We start from the raw sequence: 17,414 nt of genomic DNA on the forward strand, positions 1-17,414 counted from the left end.
CTGTAAGGGCAAGAACCAAAAGACACAATACTATTTTTATGCTATATTATTATACCAAGGTTTGTTGATAATTTTGTAATGATCTTTTAAGTTTAAATAACTGTCAGTGGCTTTGGGGGAGGGTGGCTACTTTTCCTTTTTAAAATACAGAAATATAAGGGACACTCCAAAACTATGATGTATAAGCAACTTTTGAAACAGACTGTGATAGGAAGCATAGTCATTTCAAAATTAAAATTTAAGAACTTGTTCTGCTTATATTTTCGAAGTCCAAGAAAAAAAATTTTATTAACATTTGAGTGATATTATCAAAAAGGTATATCTAGGGCGGCGCCTGTGGCTCAGTCGGTAAGGCGCCGGCCCCATATACCGAGGGTGACGGGTTCAAACCCGGCCCCGGCCAAACTGCAACCAAAAAATAGCCGGGCGTTGTGGTGGGCGCCTGTAGTCCCAGCTGCTCGGGAGGCTGAGGCAAGAGAATCGCTTAAGCCCAGGAGTTGGAGGTTGCTGTGAGCCGTGTGAGGCCACGGCACTCTACCGAGGGCCATAAAGTGAGACCCTGTCTCTACAAAAAAAAAAAAAAAAAAAGGTATATCTAAATCAAGAACTTGGCATCTTTAAAAAAGGTACTATAAATGGTATGCATTGTTAAAATGTCATTTAATTACCTCATTATGACTTTCTCATCGTGAGTTAAACTAAAAATAATGAAAAACTAAATTCAGCAATCATAATAAAGTATTTTATACTTGGACATCTTTACACAGAACAATTTCAATCCTTTTTTTAAATCAGTAATGTTAATAATTTTTGATATGAAAATGTCTACTCTTATTGTCACAGGCAGGAATGACTGCACAAGAATTGAACCAAGTATCTTTCTGTGAGCCAGAGGGTATATTTTAAAAGAAAACACGTGCTGGGCAGCTCCTGTGGCTCAAAGGAGTAGAGTGCCAGCCCCATATGCTGGAGGTGGTGGGTTCAAACCCAGCCCCTGCCAAAAACTGCAAAAAAAGAAAGAAAGAAAACACGTGCTCTCTTTCCCAATGAAAAACCTAAGTGCAGGAGAGTTATAGATTAATTGCTAAAAACTAGATGTTTTCATCCCCAAATCATTTGCCACGTATACAATCCAGTTTTCACAGAATGAAGTCAAATTGTTCCTTAAATCATTTGGCTTTGGTACTCAAAGTAATTCTTGAATTCCCTCAAAAAATATTTCTGCCAGGTAGTTAACAGCATAAAAGTAACACTGTATAGAAAGGAAGCTGCCTACCTTCTACCTGAATCCATTGCATCTTTGGTTAATCTTCATAATTGAGATAAAATCTGACTCCCTACAACATTCTCCTACTAAAGTGTTTTACTGGTCCTTGTTAGAGAAGTTGTGGCCCTCAGATAGTAGCTATCACATACCTGCCAGCCTTCCATTTTCTATTTGGATTAAATGGTCCCAGTTTCTCCCTTCTGCATTTCAGGTCAGGCAGCCAGTACCAACAAGCAGTGTGTATCAGTAAGATGCCTCATCTAGGTTTGTTTCCTTGAGTCTTTCCTATAAATTCTAAAGATACTCGTGTGAGCCCTCTCTGTCTACAAAACACTTGCCTGCTTTTTCAGTGCAGCCTATTTTGTTTTCTTTCCCAGTTGCATGTTTCGGTGAATAGTGCTTATTACTTTGTCCTCCTCTGTTGTACGTTTCATCTTAATCCTCTCGATTATTTAGCCTTAGTCATGGCTTTCTGTGCAACTGTGTCTTGCAGTATCCCTCAAGCTATTTTTAAAAGCCAGAGTGTCACATTTTTCTTAAAATGAGGCAACTCTCGAACCTAAGAAACAGCGTTTAGCATTCTAGTGTTTATATCTTCCCCTAAATGTTGCTTCTCAGTTGCTCTTTGGGTATTAAGAACATAATTTATGAATATTTTGGTGCTCAGCAAATGTCGGTTATTAAAACTGCCAATATAGTGGGGTTTTATTTTATTATTAGATATTTCTTAAATTTAAAAAATATTTGACAATAAATAATACAGTACAATAAATCTCTCTGAATTTTGTTCTGTTTTAATTGGGAGCCTATTCAGTATTAATGAACCCACAGAAAGTAGAAATAAAGGCTCTTACCACTAGGTGGTAATAAACATTGCCACTTGAAACGCCACATTCCAGTGTTATTTGAAACACTGAGACTGAAATGATGGTATTTATACTGCCAAAAACAGTGGTACTTAAACTTTGGTGTCCACAAGAATCACCTTGAATATTTTCTTAACACAGGTATAATGAATGGTTCTGCGGGTTTGCGGTGGGTTTTTCCACAGTTTTCCTAAGTAATTCTGATAGGAGTGATCAATGACATTCACTTTGCAATATACTGACCTGAGGAGATTTCATATGTTATACGTTAGGATGGATTGTTGTAAAAGTAAGACACTGAATTGTTTCCGATTCTTTTTGCCTTGGGTACTTTTTAGAATTAAGCATCTAGTTTTCCCTCAATTTAATATCAGTAAATAGGAATTATATTACAAAACTGAAAACTACAAGCAGTCGTCTAACAAATAAAGTGACAGGCCAACTTTTTCATATTAGTAAATATGTGATGTTTGTTAAGGATAGTAATGATTTGCTTTCTGTCATTCGAAGGTACTGCCTAATAATTTTTATTTACATTAAGTGAATTACATAAATAAATTATCAAAGATCGGGACCCTAAAGGAGTACATAGGTATGGGTTTGGACATTTAAGTTTGCAAATGCATTTTAGAAAAAAGAGTTGCACATACCCCATTGCTGAATATCACTATGGTCACCTTCAATTTAAAGCTATGCATTGACACCAGCACCTAGTCTACCCTTCAAAACAATTTTGGAACATTTTCCTGGAATGACCATCAGAGCTGTCATAGTACAAGGTCTTCATTTTTTGCAAACTCATACTAGACAAAGTGCATTAACGGGTGGACGGGGCACTAGTGTTGCTACAGAGCTTCGCAAGGGGAGCACTTGGCGGTGACCCTTGTGATATTCAGCAATGATGTATATAGTACTTTTTTGAGAATGACTTCGGGAACTTAATTGTCTGACCTTGTGTATGTCATTCTTTCTAAATGATAAATATGGAAGAGGTATAGCGTCAAAAAAGCTGAAATAAAATAATCAAAAGGATACAGAAATACACATATATGTATGAGTGTTTTTAAAATCCTAAGGTGAATCTTCTGGTAAAATGAGTGTTTTTCGGTGTAACCAAAAACCTGTTTACTTACAGGTGCATTTTAACTTTCACTGACATTAGTAAATACATAAAACTAAAAATCAGTGACAAGAACAAGTGAGATACTTACACTGGGTGTCCCTAAAGTTCATGTGCAATTTGCTATGTTAAACTATTTTAAATTGCATATGAACTTTATGCCCAGCCTTTTCACGTGCAGTTATAGTCACATCCAGGCTTTATTCCATATGTGGACAGTAAGCCCTGTTACAAATTATAGCAGTTATTTTTACATATGATTTCAGTAAAGAAGAGAAAACCAAAAGTCATTCTCATTAGATAAGAAGTTTGATTTTAATATCTGAATTCTAATAAATGGATTGCATTATTTCCTTTTCTAGAAACAGTAGCTCAAGAACACATGGATCCTGGAAACTAAAGGTATGGTATTACTAGGGAAGCAAGTAGAAATATTTTGTTAAAACGAAAATGCAGTTCATTCATTACAGTAATCACGCTTTAACTTTATTTAAGATAGAAAAGACTTGTACTCAGGAGAAAATGCAGCTCGCACACTATACCAGGCCCTGTGAAAATGCATTTAAGTAGTTATCACAGAAAAAGTGAGTTCTGTGACTGCCATGTATGAATTGTTGCCAAAGTAAGGATATCAAGGTCCTCTGAGCAGCCAGCCCGCAAGTCTGTAGAAACTACATGTCTGACCATACTGCTGCAGAAGGGGAGAAGGAAGGTGTCAGGAGAATTTTCCTGTTTTAGGAAAATTATTTGTGTTTGAGAAAGAGAATTCAGGAATTGTGTGAAAAGGACTTAGATTGTTTTCCATAGAAGTTAGGGGAAATATTGGTCATAGTATTCATCACCAAAATGCTTACTCACAGATCCTCGAGATGACACTCTGAATTCTCCTGCAGATTGTTTTCTGATTTTATAGGTAAATGATATTGTAAGTAACTGATTTTCTTGCTCATATATTAATGTCATTTTCCAGCATTAGCAATGCATATATCAAACCATTCTTTAGCTTTGAGTTTTTTTGGGGGGGTTATTTGTTTGTTCTGTTATTTTTGTAAATGGCAAAAGCCATCCTTAAAGTCACCTACTAATTTACTGAAAAATGTGATATGTAAAAATGCATAATTTAATAGTTTTCCTCTATTAACAAAGCCTATCTGTTATGTTGGGTTTTGGCCCTAGGAGATAATTTTTGAATTCTTATATTATTGATCCATTGGCACAAAAGATACATTAGTATATTAGTAACTTAATGTAAGTACCAGAGTAATATTTTGGAAACGGTAAAGAAGGTCACAATTTGTTACTTGTAGGACTAACTTTGAAAAGAATCTATAGTAGTTGCTGAGCGCGCCGGACAGGATGAGCTGCTTTGCCAGGATCACAACTGAACCAACACCGGCAAAGAAAGGAGGAACTAGGAGAGCTAGCACTACCTTTGCTTTATCATCGCCAGCTCCTGCCAGGGTTCATTAACCTTTAGGTACCATCTTGGCTTCATTCTTTTAGCAGAAGTTTTTTAACAGGACTCATCTCCTACTACTTTTAGCCTAAATCGGGGAATCATGGTTAATAAGGACTCTATTCTAGGTATTGAAATGTAGTCCCATCTTTCACCCAACCCAGCCTGTTTTACCATAATTAACTTGAAGGATTTCATGAAGCAGAATGAAAGTAGATCACTTTTATATTATCCTAAAAGATTATCAGTGTCCTTGTATTACTCAGCTTCCACTCAATAGTTATTTATTAATAGAAATTTATCATGTCTTCTAGATCTTGTTGATATTATTAGCCTTTAGTTCCTCAAGAGCCAGTTTCATAGTGTACCATTACCTTTCTTGGACCTATTTTCTCATCCAGAAAATAAGAAAGATAATAATTAGCAATATAAATACACGTATCTGCAGCCATCCTCTTTCAGTGTTTTACAAAAATACCCTTGAAAACATCAAGTAAGAGGAAAAGTCTTATCAGTCATAGAAACTCAGGTAAAAATAGTGGAAACTAGAAGGAATTTCTGTTAAATAGAAACTAAGTAGAATCCCAGTAAAGAGTGGGATTTAAAAAATGACTCAACTTCTGCATCAAAACAACTTGTCAGTAGAGCAAGATATGGTACCTTAGCTCCCATCCTCTAGCACTGTTCATTAGTATATACATAAGAAGGCTGTACCAGTTAATAATTTGAGACAGCTACTGAGAGTCCCATCAGAATAGGGTTTACTCTGCATTCCTTAACTAGTGGCCCAGAAGCTGTACTATCTTAGAGGTTTCCTTAATCATGAGAACCCCAGGTTTCCTTAAGTCACTGAAGAGGTGGGTTATAACAGATCCCACTTCTGAACAGAGAGTAATGCTAAATGACAGAGGCACTGTAGGCAACGTGGAAAGATGGCTTTCCTACTGCACATTGGCTAATTTAGAATCCTACAACAGGTGACAAAAGTGTTTCAGCTTCTTTGTCCTGAGAACTTGGCTCTATGGCAAGGAAGTCTGTTACCCTTTTCTACCCTGGATTCTGGGGTTTCCTGGGGAAATGAAATGGATCTAAGATTTCTGACCACTTGCTGTATATTGTATCAGCACTTGAGTGGACTGTAACAGAACTGAAAGCTATCCTTAGAGCAGGGGTCCTCAAACTACAGCCTGCAAGCCACATGCGGTGGTATGATTGTATTTGTTCCCATTTTGTTTTTTTACTTCAAAATAAAATATGTGCAGTGTGCATAGGAATTTGTTCATAGTTTTCTTTTTAAAACTATAGTCCGGCCCTCCAATGGTCTGAGGGACAGTGAACTGGCCCCCTGTTTAAAAAGTTTGAGGACCCCTGCCTTAGAGTCTAAAAACTCCCCTGTAATAACCTCATTGAGAAATGAGTAACAAAATGGGTAAGAGATTTGAACCAGCACTTCACAAAAGAAGGCCAAAAAGGGATGGTGGTTTGTTGTTTTTTTTTTCTTTTTCTTTTTGGCAGAGAATAGAAGGATTGGGTAGATTTCTTATAAAGAAACATTACAATGTTATTTTTACTTTGACAGTTAACAAAAGTTTAAGAATTTTTTTAGAGACTTAATCAAATGTTAGCTATATTAGGTATCAAGGAGATCTATGTTAAAACTACAAATAAGATGGTCGACAGTGGTATGAACAGCATCTAAAATATTGACGATACTAAGTACTGGTGAAGGCGTGGAGCCACAGGAACTGCTAATGACAGTGTTATGCTGGTTCAATCACTTAGGAAAACATTTGATAGACATATACTCTCAATTCAGCAGTTCCACTTCCAAGCACATATCCAACAGAGAGTGTACAGATATGAACCAAAAGACATAGATAAAGAGTGTCCCTAGCATTATTCATAAAAGCCTCAAAGTGGAAACAGTGCTAGTGTGCGTGAGCAGAATGTGCACAGTGGGGTCACAAGGGGGCTGGTAGCATGTGGGTCATCTTGTCTGTCCTGACCAGGATAGCGGTAACCTTATGATACATTTTTGAACTATACTCTTTGTAGGTTATTCATTTGTGTGTATTTATAATTTTACTTAAAGTTTTTGTTTCTTAATGAGTAAAGCAAAAGTCATCAAGAGGCTAGTGGAACAGACAGTTCTAAAGCATGAGAAAAAAAAAATGTCCTAAAGCACTTAGGAAAAAGGCTTACTTCTTCCAGTGCATGTATACAGCAAGAAATATTAGAAAATATCTGCTCTGGCTCCCACCATAGGGCTACAGGACATATGATGACATGAAGGCAGGAAAAGAATCAGAGAGTAGAAAAAGAAGGGAGAAGCTGAATTAAAATTTGTGTCAGAAACAATAAAGTAAAGTATAATACATGATGAAAGCAGTGGATGTTAAACTGCTTTCAGAAGTCTGTGGATTCTCATGAGCCCATGAAGGGAAGATGGAGGGGATTCTCCCGACTTGTTCATTAACCAGATCAGAACTGCCTTAATCAATTTTCTGTATTGTTCTTAATAAGCTTTCCTTAAAGACTTATGCAACTTAAGTAAGTTACAATAAACCAAAAGCACCAGACCAAAAGATATAAAGCACCTTCAGATAAATGCAGGAAGAGAAAAGGAACAGATTTTTAAAAGGCTGATTATAGGGCGGTGCCTGTGGCTCAGAGGAGTAGGGCACTGGCCCCATATATCAGAGGTGGCGGGTTCAAACCCGGCCCCAGTCAAAAACTGCAAAAAAAAAAAAATAATAATAATAAATAAATAAAAAGGCTGATTACAGAGATTGATCCTTTGAATATAGGTAGTCCCAAAGAAAACAGCAAACAATCATTTTAATAGAAGAAACATTGGTATTTTAAAAGTGGGGAGGGCCAGGTGCAATGACTCATGTCTGAGATCCCAACACTTTGGGAGGCTGAAGCAGGAGAATCACTTGAAGCCAGGAGTTCAAAACCAGCCTGGACAACATAGCAAGATTCTGTCGCTGCTAAAAAAAAAAAAAAAGCCAGGCATAGTGATGCATACCTGTAGTCCCAGCTAGTAGGGAGGCTGAAGCAGGAAGATTACTTGCTCAGGAGTTCAAGTTTATAGTGAACTATGGTGGTGCCCTTGCACTGTAGCCTGAGTGACAGAGTGATGCCCTGTCTCAAAACAAACAAAAGGAACAAGTCTGAAGATTGTCTTCCACACGTTTTAAATGCCAGCTGGAATGGAGCTGTGTCTACAGAGTTTTGTAGTTTTCAGAATGGTTCTACTTACCCAAATTGTGAAGGTAACAGAAAGACATTTGGTAACATTTGCCCTTCTGGAAAAAATAGAAAATAATCACTGTGCTTCCAAAAATTAAGAAAAAATTGAATGAGGAGAGAAAGGCCAGTCGGTGAGTATTGAAATCACTGGAACTATTAGGGTAATGCAGATAATTTTAAATAAAATTTTTGAAACAACTGTTTACTATATGATTTATCTATGCCAAAATTTTTAAAGGGGGTTTATAACCCTTGTTTAAGTTAATGAAGGCCAAAAAAGAATGGCTGTTTCTTTGGGGGCAGCGGGATGAGGTAAGGGCTAAAATCCTTATCTTTTGTAAAGAAAAAAATAAACCTCTGTTTTTTACTTTAATCATTAAATGTAAGATTAAGAATCTTTTGAAATTTCTTGAGGTGATTAACAATAAAATTAATAATATAATGTCTCCTGCTTAAATTCTTGAAAAGTAAATTGTATATGCGACAAGTCAAAAGAGCCCTTTTAAGACTAAAACTGTTTAAAATTGGATTCTGTCACATCTAACAAAATATATTTCAGAGTACAATTTAAGGAGAAAGTATAAGACTAAATAGGAACATATTCAATCAATAGTGAAGACAACCAACTCTTAACAACTTTTATGTAGTGTAATAGAAAATTAAAATGTTAGCACCCATAGCTCAGTGGGTAGAGTTCTGGCCATGTACACCAAGGCTGGCGGGTTTGAACCCAGCCCAGGCTAGCTAAACAACAGTGACAACTGCAACAAAAAAATAGCTGGGCATTGTGGGGGCGCCTGTAGTCCCAGCTACTAGGGAGACTGAGGCAAGAGAATCACTTAAGCCCAACAGTTTGAGGTTGCTGTGAGCTATGATGCCACAACACTACCGAGGGTGACATAATGAAACTGTCTCAAAAAAAAAAAAAATTAAAATGTGTAAATACAAAGGCTTTTAGAATAGGATTGTGATAGAGACCTTTCATTCTGTAAAATATAAACAAATCAAATAGAAATTACCCACAAGAAATGAGAAATAAAGCAGTGTTGATATGTATAGAAAAAATACACTTTTTCACAGAACAGTTTACATATTAAATAATAATGTTGAATGACAGCAGCAGAGGGAACCCAAAGAGATCTCCTAGATTCTGCACATCAGCTGATTTTAGAATATTTGCAGCAGGATAAAAAATTTTAGGAAAAAAAACACCTACACAGGTTTCCAGCCTCCATCCTAAGTACTTTGGTTCTATTGCTAGGACATCTCTTACTCTGCTACCCTAAACCTGATCCTATGGGTCTCATTGGACTTCTGGAGGAAAGAAATGGGTCTAACATTTAGTGCCCACCTGGTGGGCGTTGCTATAGTATATGAATAGACCAAAGAGATGAAAGCCATCTTTGGAGCTTGACAATTCGCCTCCAGGGCATTCTGAGGTCAGAAGGTGTATACGCAGTAATAAAACTAAATAAAATCACAATCACTAGGAAAGTAAGTTAGAAACCCCCTTCGAAACAACTGTTTGTCAAGAAAAATGGAACAGAAGAGTGGAAACAAAATGACAAAAAAGAGGATATGTTTAAAGCTATGCTGTAAGGCAAATTGGTAGCCATTATGTAGCAAGGGGAAACAAACATGCAATGCAAGAAAGAAAACATAATGAAGATAAGTCTATTACAGAAACAAATTAGAAAATAGCCAACCTCTTGGCAAGTACATTTCTTATTTTTTTTTTGGCAAGAGTATTTCTTAAAGTCAGAAATAAGGTAATGAAAAAACAGGAGTTGCTAAAAATAAATGCTATCCCTTAATTAACCTAATTGAAATGCCCATTATGAAATGATCTGTACTCAAGAAATGGAAAGGATATTGATGAAGTATGTCTGAAACAACTTCTTAGCCAAATTTATTGAGCCAGGAACTGGGCTAGCTGCTTTACATATATCTCAAAACCCTGTGAGGTAAACACTACTATTTTCCCTTTTTTATTTGTATAGCAAGTACTATTTTCCCTGTTTCATAAACTTTTCGTTCAGAGAGAGAAAGTAATTTGTCCAAGGTCACACAGCCAACACACTGGGAAACGGGGCTTCAGACACAGGCAGTTTTAAAATCCATGCCCATGCCCTTAATCGCTGTACTAAATATCAATGACTATAATGAATTTACAGATGCTACCTCCCTCCCCCTCCACACACACACACTCTAATTTACAATAGCAGGTTTTCCAAAACCAAGATAGGATGGAAATTATGCTTTCTATTTAGGGAAAACAAGCAGAGTACAAAATTGCATGTAAAGCAGTTTGTAACTTTTTTAAAGCTAAAATGGATTTGTAAAGAAACAAATATTAGCTTTTCACCATTGTCCATTTTTTGGTGAACATGTATAATTTTCAAAAATCTGAAAAGTATACTGTATTTCCTACTTGATTGTAAACTTTGTGAGCAAAGCCTATGTTTTATTTTTGTAACACCAAATCTAGTTTACACATAATGGGCCCAAGATAACTTTTAATCCACTTGGATTATAAGAAAAGATTCCTATGTGTGTCTCCTACTGCAGAGATTCTGTAAACAAATCTGTATTCTCTGTGGATAATCTACTAATTGTTTAGATGCTGTCCTTTCAAACTGATGTTCTACTTGTTAAGCTTATTTTAAAAGAGCCTGCTAATTTTCATTTCAGTATCACTGCTGCCCCAAGAACTGTGAAATGTATTCCCATTAACCCATCTAATGGGTCTATGAAATGAATGCTGTGAGGGACAGGAAGGTAAATGACTTCTGTCAAAAAGCACAGCAAGTAAGTAATGGAGCTAGGACTCACACTCAGGAAGTAAGACCCCATGGCCTCATTTAAGTTCTCACACTGTTTGATTCAACCAGTGCTCTGGGGTCTTTGACTCCATGGCCTCATTCAAGTTCACACACTGATTCAGACAGCTCTGGGGTCTTTGGGGGTTTTTTTTAACAGTGAAATGTAAAAATTTTATCCTATAGATCTGAAATTCCTGACCCCTGGGCCACAGCTGTCCAGCAGGAGATGAGCAGTGGGCAAGCAAAGGAAGTTTCATCTGTATTTACCGCGGCTCCCCATTGCTAACATCACCGCCTGAGCTCCCCTGTGTTACATCAGTGGCAGCATTAGATTCTCATACCGGTGGGAACCTGCCGTAAACTGCTGACATGAAGAATCTAGGTTGTGCACTCCCTGTGGGAAGCTAGTGCCTCCCAACCCCCACACACGGAAAAATGGTCTTCCGTGAAACCAAGCCCTGGTGCAAAAAAGGCTGAGCACTGCTTCTTTAACTAGAGTCTGCAGTGGAGAGAGAATTTTATTCCATTTATGACCTCTTGAGAGAGTGAGATGGAATGAAAAGGTGAGAAAAGTATAATTGAGATGAGAGAAGTGAAAGCAAGAGAGAAGCATGACAGATGGCTGGCCGGGGCAAAGTGTTGGCTCCTCTTGCACCGTGGCTGTGCAAGGTGTACTCAACAACGATGTATCTATGTACCGGTACCAAGGACACAATGGGGAGAGAAAAGGGGGTGGGGATGGCTTCTTTGCCCCTATGTAGCTTAGTCTAATTACAATATAGTTTGAATGCATAATGTGTGATGTTACATGGTGAACAGTCTCTCCTCTGGAACAAAAGGCAAGTTCTGTTCAGGATAAAGATTGTATCTCTTCCCATGGCAAAGGGCAAGCAGGCTTGCTGCTTTGGATTCCTTAAGTTTGGCATTCCCCAGTTCTAACACAAACTTGCTGTGTGCACAGCATTGGCCTAGATCCCTCTGCATCACCTTGTAAAACTTAAAGGGCAAGAGGAGCCAAGGCAAACATGAGGCTCAGGCTGCTAATTGTGTTATGGATAATAAAATCCTTTGTCTCTGATGCAGGAGACATCTGCATTGTGTCTTCTGCCAGCATCCGTGGGATGATGGCAGTCTAACTTTTTGTCTTGCAAACCTGGTAAAATCTCAGGCCTTTCACAGCTCTTGACGACCACACTCCTTCAAGATATACAAGATCATTTGATCAGAGCAACAAGGTTTTTCATGCCATCCTTTTTATGATGTTGTTCACAATAGTTTTGCCTTTGCTAGAGCATCAGATGCATAGAATCATACAGTACACCGTTGAACCACAGTATCTGTAGGGATCTTTTCCAAAACACCCCTCCCTTTGCAGATACCAAAATCTACAAATGTTCTAGTCCCTCATATAAAATGTTGTAGTATTTGCATATAACCTATATGAATCCCTTGGATACTTTATGTCTAGATAACTTGTAATGCACTATGTAAATACCTGTTATACTGTATTATTTAGGAAATAGTGACAAGTCTACATGTTCAGTACAGACAGATGGCAGGATGATGAGACACAACCAAACATTGTTTTCCTAAATATTTTCAAACCACAATTGGTTGAATCTATCGATGCAGAACCCATGGATACAGAGGGCTGACTGTATACACTTGTGTTTGTCTGCCTTCTCTCAGCATAAGGTCTGTGAGATTCATGTGTGCAGATGTGCGTATCAGTGGTTCACTCCTTTTCATGGCTGAGTAGTGGTCCATTGTAAGAATAACCCTCAATTTGTTGACATTCTCTGTTGAAGGACATTCAGGTCTCCAGTTTTATTCAGAAGTATTTTGCAGGGAGGTGCTTTGAGACTGCAGAAATATCCCATTCCTCTTCAAACTAGCAACTTATTCATTATTCACTTTTTTACCAATTTTATTGAATTTTAATTATTTTACTAAATTTATCTCTTCACTAATTTTTTATTTGTATGTTTATATCATGAATTCATACTTCATTCAATTTGTTACTATTACTTATTTTGATGCTCACGTTGTTCCAGATTTATCTAGTGATGTTCCCTTTCAATTCAATGCATTTTTTAAACGATTAGGCAGATTATGTAAAAGGAATAGCAAATCTAATCATTATGATAAACAAAACAGGCAGTTTATCAGATATTAGTGTATTTTGCCACAGCCAGGTTATCTGATTCTCTTCCCTATCCCTTATGTCCTTTTTGTTTTTTGAATTTTCATAAAAAGTACACAGAATGGTATAAATTCTCTATATTCATCACTGAGCTTTCATAATTATTAATCATGGTGAATCTTATTTCACTTACAGAGGGGGCTGGGGAACTACAACCTACAGACTACACCAGCCAGTTGCCCGTGTTTGAAATAAAGATTTACAGGAACACAGCCATGTTCTTTTGTTTACACACCTGTTTTCTTGATACAAAAGTGGAGTTAAGTACATGCACTCTGCAGATTGCAAACAAGGTTGCAATAGGTTCTATAGGTTCTTAAGTTGAATTTGTATGTAAGTTGGAACAATTATATTTAGTTATTACCTGTAATAGCCTCCATTCATAAGTGTAAGTTGTATATCAGTCAGATGTTTGTAACTCTGGGACTGCCTATAGTTGCAACAGAAATTGTATGGCTGGCAAAGCCTAAAGTATTTATCATCTTGCCCCTCACAGAAAAAGTTCACTGAATCCTGAATTATGCTCTCACCCACTCATCTCAGGAAGAAATGTCTCTTTCCTATGTTTGGAAACACTTTAGCATGTTTCCAAATGATAATGTCTCTTTTAAAATAAATCACTCTGACCTAAAAAATTAGCAGTAATTTATTAGTTTTCTCTTCTTTTCTACAAAACTCCAATATAAACAAGTGAGAATTCTTTAATATTTTTTGTTCTTCCTAACTCATTATTCAGCTTCTCCTCTCACAGTCTACAAACATTTTCCAACTTTGAATGACCTGCAGACTTTATTTTTATTAGTGGTTTATTCTCGGTAATTTTAACAATTTGACAAACACGTTATCTATAAATGAACCCAAATAATAAAATATTGTGAATGTACCAAGGCATATAAGAAAGTAAAACAATAATAATATAGTAATTAGAGAGATTTCAGTACGATTGCAATTTGAGACTATTCTATGAGAAATATATAGCATATAAAGACAATCTTACATTTTTAAAAAGGCTAGTACTGTTAGAATTTTTGTCACTTTTTTTCTTTCCTTGAAAAAAACAAGTTCACTTTTTGAAATCTTAACAGTCATATGATTGTACCTCATTTGATACTTACAACAACCTAGTGAAGAAGAGATTATTTTGTTCCTGAAGGATTCTGCTGAGACACAAACCTAGGTCATCTGCTCAAAGTCCACCATTGTATGCTGCCAAACTGGCAATCACAAATCTTACCACACAGCAGTTTTTGTTTTGTTTTGTTTTGTTTTGTTTTTTTGAGACAGAGTCTCACTGTTGCCCTGGGTAGAGTGCCGTGGCGTCATAACTCACAGCAACTTCAAACTCCTGGGCTCAAGCGATCCTCTTGCCTCAGCCTCCTGAGTAGCTGGAACTGCAGGTGTATACCAGCACACCTGCCTAGTTTTTCTATTTTTACCAGAGACAGGGAATCTCACTATTACTCAGGCCAGTCTCAAACACCTAAGCTCAAGCAATCCTCCCACCTCGGCCACCCACCACAGTTTACAGGCATGAGCCACCATGCCTGGCCACCACAGTGCAGTTTTAAACAGATTTTATTACCCTTTAAGGCACTGGTTATATAAATGTACTATATTATGCAAAGTATTCACTTGACTTCCTTGATATGCTAAAGATATATATTTGTACAATAAAGATACATAGCACTGGAATAAACTGTACCTGTGGAGCTCCGGATTTCAAGCACAGGGTGTTGTAGCTTTCAAACTCAAAGCACAAGGAACAGTCCACTACACAGCTTTCATAAACTCCTCTCTGTCATTTTTTTACATCCTTGAAATTGGTTGAATGCACCAGTAGAAAGCCTTAAATGGAGCTTGGAGAAATAACTGATTCCAGAATTAGGGCAGAGAAAGTACAAAATAAACCTGGAATACCTTACTATGCTAGAAAGCAAAGAAATACCTTCAAACATGGTAAGGAAGTCATGTCAAGAGGACCCAGAAGTCAAGTTGAAGTGCACACCACTAGGTAAATCTGGAACAACTTGAGCATCAAAATAAGTAATAATAATAAATCGAATAAAATATGAATTCATGATATAAACATACAAATAATTAGCAAAGAGGTATTTTTAGCAAAATAAGTAAAATAATTAAAATTAGTTAAAAAGTGAATAATGAATAAGTCAATAGAAGAGGAATGGGGGGCGGCGCCTGTGGCTCAGTCCGTAAGGCGCCGGCTCCATATGCGGAGGGTGGCGGGTTCAAACCCAGCTCCGGCCAAACTGCAACAACAACAAAAAAAAAAAATAGCCAGGCGTTGTGGCAGGCGCCTGTAGTCCCAGCTGCTCGGGAGGCTGAGGCAAGAGAATCGCGTAAACCCAAGAGTTAGAGGTTGCTGTGAGTCGTGTGACTCCACGGCACTCTACCCGAGGGCTGTACAGTGAGACTCTGTTTCTACAAAAAAAAAAAAAAAGAAGAGGAATGGGATATTTCTGCAGTCTCAAAGTACCTCCCTGCAAAATACTTCTGAATAAAACAGAGAAATGGGGTTACATTATAAGCACCGATGAGATGTCATTTTTTCAAATAGATTTTTTTTTTTTTTTTTTTTTTGTGGTTTTTGGCCGGGGCTGGGTTTGAACCCGCCACCTCCGGCATATGGGACCGGCGCCCTACTCCTTGAGCCACAGGCGCTGCCCGAGATGTCATTTTTTTTTTTTTTTTTTTTTTTTTTTTGGAAACAGGGTCTCATTATGCAGCTCTGGGTAGAGTGCCATGGTGTCACAGCTCACAGCAACCTCAAACTCTTGGGCTTAAGCGATTTTTTTTGCCTCAGCCTCCCAAGTAGCTGGGACTACAGGAACCCACCACAACATCTGGCTATTTTTTGTTGTAGTTGTCATTGTTTAGCTGGCCGGGGCCAGTTTCAAACCCACCAGCCTCAGTGTATGTGGCTGGCGCAGTAAACACTGTGCTACGGGCACTGAGCCAAGATGTCGTTTTAATCCAATGATCAAACTGAACATCTCAGTAATGAAACAAATTGAAAATGTGGATCCCCTGATAGAATGCCATGAGAACACTCCATTAGTTCTGTGAGATTCCTGCTAAAGAAACAGACCTTTATTATAAAATAGCATGAGATAACGCTAAATTGGGGGAGAATTCTAAAAATTATTATCATATAACCTTCAAAATTGTTGGGGTCACAAAAGTCAAGAAAGACCAAGGAATGGTTCCACCCTGAAGGCTACTAAAGAGACGCAGAATTAAAGGCAATACTTTATTCTGGACGGAATCCTTTTGCTATATATTACATTGGAACATTCAGTAAAACTTGCAAAAAAAAAGGTCTCAGGGTTCGATAGTAGTGATGTGTTAATGTTAACTTCCTAGTATTGACTGATTTTGTATGGGTTAGATGACAGCATGTTCTTGTACTATGTATATAGAAAAAGCACGCTAATGTAAAGTATCGGGGTTAGTGCAACATCAAGTCAGCAACTTACTTTCAAACTGTTCAAATAACAAAAGTTCTTTGTGCTGTTTTTGCAAGTTTTCTGTATGACACTGCTTCAAAATGAAAAATATTTTTTTTTTAAAAATCCAAACCTGATTACACATTAAGTTAGAACAGACACTTGCAGGTATTTGTCACCAAATGCCCTTTTCCTTGGCCACAGGTATAGCTTCATTACATACAAGTCCCTTGCTCGTCTTTCTCCATGACAAGAACCACTATCCAAGGCACTTGTTTATCTGTAAAAGCTTTAATAACGTCACATTTGTTATGTTGAGAAGAAGAGAGAACAGAACAAGGCTATTCATCTATCAAGCAAATGTTTATTGAGTGACTACACACATCCAGTGCTATGGTGGGTACTAATATTCCCCCTGTGGTGGTGGCCATGGCACATGGCCTTCTTTCAGCACTGATAGTCTTATTCCCCCAGCTGCTAGGAATGCTGTGGGCAGGACAGCCCTCAGCTGTCAGTTCCTTTTTTTTTACTTTTATTTTTTTTTCTTAGAAGCAATTTTTTTTTAAAACAGGTTAGCCAGTTTACTTTTATTTTTATTATTTTTCCTTTTATTAAGTCATATACGCATGTATCATGAATACATTTATGCATTTGTGGGGTACCATGTGTTGATTTTTTATGATTTTTTATACAATTTGGAGTGCTTACATGAAACTGATCAGCATAGCTTTCACCTCATTTACTTAATTAGATTTACTTAATTGTCTTAATTGTGTTAAGACACTTATGGTCTATTCTTGATAGATTTGACTTGTACCCTTACAATATGCTTCATAGGTGTGGTCCTATCATTTTACCTTCCCTCTATCTAACCTCCCCCCTCCCCTTCCTCCTCCATTTCTCTCCTTCATCCTGGGCTATAGTTGTGATCTATCTTTCATAAGAAAGTGTGAGTAATTAT

The 17,414-nt window shown here is 37.3% G+C and overlaps 1 protein-coding gene across 1 annotated transcript in view; it reads right to left on the reverse strand.

Annotated features, from left to right (window-relative positions):
* LOC128590271 (cytochrome c, testis-specific) overlaps positions 1 to 17,414 on the reverse strand; it is an 89,829-nt gene that overhangs the window by 42,416 nt on the left and 29,999 nt on the right. The window lies entirely within an intron of this gene.

Source organism: Nycticebus coucang, chromosome 7, assembly GCF_027406575.1.
Source record: "Nycticebus coucang isolate mNycCou1 chromosome 7, mNycCou1.pri, whole genome shotgun sequence".
Lineage (NCBI taxonomy): Eukaryota > Metazoa > Chordata > Mammalia > Primates > Lorisidae > Nycticebus > Nycticebus coucang.